This window comes from Glycine max, chromosome 18 (genome assembly GCF_000004515.6).
Source record: "Glycine max cultivar Williams 82 chromosome 18, Glycine_max_v4.0, whole genome shotgun sequence".
NCBI classification, from domain to species: Eukaryota; Viridiplantae; Streptophyta; class Magnoliopsida; order Fabales; family Fabaceae; genus Glycine; species Glycine max.
This window is the reverse complement of record NC_038254.2, coordinates 38463004-38467793: the sequence shown is the minus strand read 5'-3', so window position 1 is coordinate 38467793 and position 4790 is coordinate 38463004.

Genomic DNA, 4790 nt, shown 5'->3' with positions numbered 1-4790 from the left:
TTTCACTGGAAAATTTCATTGTTTACTCTAGTTTATTTATTTCGAATTGAGCTAAACCTTCTTTCCTTTTTCATTCCTTAGTTGAAGTTGATTGTCTATAACTGAAAGTACTATTGATTCAGTCTTCAAGAATCAGGATCCTAACATGGATGTTCTTTATCATACTAGTGAGACATAGCAGGTGCAATTTTCTATAGTTGAACTATAATTTATTTTATAAAATAAATAAATTAATTAAATATATTGTATGTAACCAAAACTAGAATAATGTTTTAGCATATAGAATGAGATGTTGTGGTTGGTATATTGTTGTCTAGTGTATCCATTTCATGTGCCATTTCCACATGCATTACGTGTTGCACCAGTTCAAACATTAAAGTTTGGTCTAATTTGATAGTGTTACTATTAATTGATACTCTTATTGTCTAGTTGGCATGTTTTTGGTGGTGGCAAGGGAAAATGGGGACAGATGATTGAAATCTGTGAATTAGAAGCATTAAATATTATTCTTATGCTTACACCATTTTTGGTTAAATGTATGCAGGGTATCCCTTCATATACTCCTCGCCTACTTTCAATAAACTTAAGAGGTATTTAATTTTTAAGTATTCTATTGATTATTTTGATAACATGATAACTGACCATCGCAATTTTAAAAATCATTCCATAACAAGTTGAAAGAGAAAACGAAAATCCCCTAAGACTAAAACAAGAGTTTTTCTAGAATAAGTTGATCTTTACTTATCATTAATGTTGTATGATACATAATTATAGATAATTTTATTTTGATATTATTATTATTATTATTTTAGAATATATGAAATTGAAATAATATGTGACTAGAAATAGAAATCAGAGTTTGGTTGCAAAAATGTATATGAATTTTTTTTAAAAAAAAACACAATCTAAGACGGTTTTTTAGGGAGACCGTCTTAGAATTCTCAAAATATATTTAATTTTTTTAAAAAAAGAAACACATTCTAAGATGGTTTAATGAAAAAACATCGTAGAATGTAGGCATTCTAAGACGGTCTTTCGCGAAAACCGTCTTAAAATCCTCAAATATATTTAATTTTTTTTTAAAAAAAAAACATTACATTCTAATACGATTCTGTGAAAAATTATCTTAGAAAGTCTAAGACGGTTCTTAGTTAAAAACCGTCTTAGAAAGTAGATTTTTTAAAACAGTTTTTCACAGAACCGTCTTAGAATAATATCTTTTTTTAAGACGGTTTTTTGTAGAACCGTTGTAAAAAATTAAGAATTTCTACAACATTAACTATGAAGACGGTTAACAACCATCGTAGAAAAAGCATTTTAACCGATGTTGAATAGTATTTTTGTAATAGTGATAGAAAAACTCAAACCTGAACTTCAAGGAGTCAAAGCTTTGATGCCAAGTGATTAAAACACGGAAGCAGGACAAATCACCTTGAAGATTTCAAACTTAGAAATTGATTTAGTTTTCTTTTAGAGAAAGATATTGACGCCGCACTCAAGAAATAAGTGAGACAGTAAGTGATAAGTCCAATATAGATTTGATCGCTACAAGATGCATTGATAAGATCGGATTTAATTCTTTACCTAATAACTAAGGGATGTTCTCATAAAAGGGAGAAAACTCAAACTTTCATGTAGACTTAATATGCCTCAAAGCTACAAAGTTTCTACTATTTATAGACTAGGCTTGCTTCTAAACATCCCACTAGGAATTAATTTCCACTTAGAATTAAATTCCCACTTACATTAAATTTCCACTAGAAATAAAACCCCACTAACTACTATAATAACTTGGGAAACCTAAAAACTGACCTAAAATATTTCAATGGTTAACCGTAGTAGTGATGGGTTCGGGCACTTAGGGATCAACCTCCTCCATGAAGTCAACCAATTATACATGAGATTGTTGTTCATAGAGGCTGGCAGCCAATGAAATTGCAAGCTCAAATAGACCTAAGACGTGAGTTAGGCACACAATCCTCAAAGGTTTATTCGTGTAATGCCTAAATCCCTTAGGATTTAACTCGCCCTTCCTGTGGGAACAAAGCTGACCAGCAAAAGGAGCAAAGAAATAGAATACAGAGAGAAGAGAATTTTCAGTGTGTAAAATCCAATGGGAAAATGTTCTTTTATAGGCACATGATTAGTCACATAATGGTCATATTATTTTCGGTAACAAGGAATAAAACTTTATCATTAATACTGACTAACTCAAATTAATATATCATTAATAATTAATCCGATAATTGAGCCTATTAAGATCAATGTTTTAAAAAAATTAAATCGTTAATAGAACCTGATAATTTAAAGCAGATTAAAAGGGAATTAATGCAAAATTATTGTTACACGAAAATCATATCAGGTCGAAAAAGGTATAAGAAATGTTCATGTTTTTGGGTAAGGTATAATTTTCAAAGACGGTCACAAAGATATTTAATAAAACATTTTGAAAAAATGTCAACGGTCCCATCTACTAGCACACAAGGGGAAAATCGAATGATTTGCACTACATCAAGCCCACATGGGCTAAACTACTTAATGTGGGACTTTAAACCTTTTGAGATATTCATAATATACAACCTGAAATAGGGTTCCTCCGTTAAGGTTAGAGGTCTTCTACTATATAGCATAAAGTGTAATTTGTCTTACTCTTGTTAGGTTGAGAATGGATTATATAGTGATTCTTTAATTCAGCTAAGGCCTAGGGATAATTCGTTTAAGCTTATTTATTAAAATAAATTTTTTAAAATAAAATAAGCAATTTTATGGTGTTTTTATGTGATTGTCATCGAAACTATTTTTACTTGAAAATAGCAATTTTTTGCTTTTTTAATAAGCAAATCCTGAGTTCGTTTGCTTAAACTTCTTTTGAGAAAAAAAAATATTTATTTTAACAAAAGAAACACTTGTTGTAATTTTTAGATATTTTTTAATTTTTTTTAAAAAAGAAAAAAATAAGTAGAAAACTGCTTATTGTGAGAAGAAAGTAACGTCTCAAAATAAGTCGTTGCGGAAGTAGATTTGTTTATTTATTTATGTTTAAAATTTAAAATGGACAAATATGAGTACATAATTTTGATTGAAAAATGCTTGAATATTTATAGTTTTGTCTAATATGTTTTTTTAATCAACAAAATGAATTATATATTTATATGTGTAGGGTACAAAAAGTACCCAAACCTATATACACAATATTACTCAACATAATGCATTCTCAAAGGTTACACAATATTTATATGACTATATAAATATTTAGTAACCAATAATGGATTAAAATTTTATCTAGGGGTGTTCATAATCAAACCAAATCGTTTGTAAACTGTCAAATCGATAAAAAAAATCAAAAATCGCCAAAACAAAAAAAATCTAAAAAATTACATATTTTTTGCCATTTGTTTCGGTTCTAGGAACTTATAAAAAATTTAAGCAAACCAAACAAATCACATATTATAATTATGTTGATTTTTATTGTAATAATTAATAATAAGTATTAAATAATTTATTACTTTTTATTTCCTCTATAATCAAGATGTATATTTTACTTTCATATGTAAAATGGATGTACTAATATTGTTAAAAAAATAGTATTAAATATCAAGTGATGCACAAATTACTATTATGTTTAAAAAAAGTTGATAATATTATTTTATATTAATGATAAATAGAAGTGGAGATAATAATTTTTTGGGTAAATAGTCACTTTTGTTCTTCAATGTGTAATTCGCTAACAAATGCGCCCCTGAAAAATGAAAATACAAAATTTAGTCCCTTGAAGTGTAAAACGTGTGACAAATATATCACGCCGTTAACTTCCATCCGTCACCGTTAATAAAGTCGCCTACGTGACACAGAAGGACAAATTTGTCACTGAAACGATTGCCAATGTGGATTGCTAACATAGGGGCATATTTGTCATAATATTTTTTTGACTTTTCGTCTTTCAACTCCCTTGACAAATGCATCCCTAAAAGATGACAATACAAAATTTAGTCCCCGAAAGTATAAAAGTATGAAAAATATATCCGAATGTTAATAATAGATTGTGACTAATGATTATTATTATTATTATTATTATTATTATTATTATTATTATTACTATGTGTTTATAATTTAATGCTCATGTTTGTTTAGTACTTATGTAGTATATTTTTGAATTGTCTTTTAATATATATATATATATATATATATATATATATATATATATATTATTTTGATTTCCTCGTCAAACCTTAATCTTTACTATTAAAAAAACTTTATCTTATATTTTATAATTTTATCAAATTTCTATTAAATTTCTCACTTTTAATCTTTGAAATTATTCTATATCCCAATTTCAACTTAAGTATTCTAATATTTAGATTGAAATTAATATGTCAAGTGTTTCGAGTAGAAAAAAAACACAACGAGCCGCATGATCAAATTTATTTATTTTTAAAAATAATATAATCAACTATTTTTTTTTTAAAAAAAAGTCTCAAAAAATTTAAACTAGATAGAACTAAAGTGAAATTATAAGTCTTTTTCCTTAATCAATAAAATGTATATATATACCTCAAATATGAAAGATTCTCGTGGATAAACCTTATGTACTTCCACTCGAGACAACACTTATTATACATAATATGAATGAAATGAAAAATCGTTACTAACAAATAAAGAACCCAAATAAATTTAAATAAAAAATACAATAATGTTCAAACTAATACAAAGGTTAACTTAAAAAAAAAAAACTAGTACAAAGGTTTATTACTTGCGGAACATAGAGTTGTATCTCTAGTTGATTTAGAGGC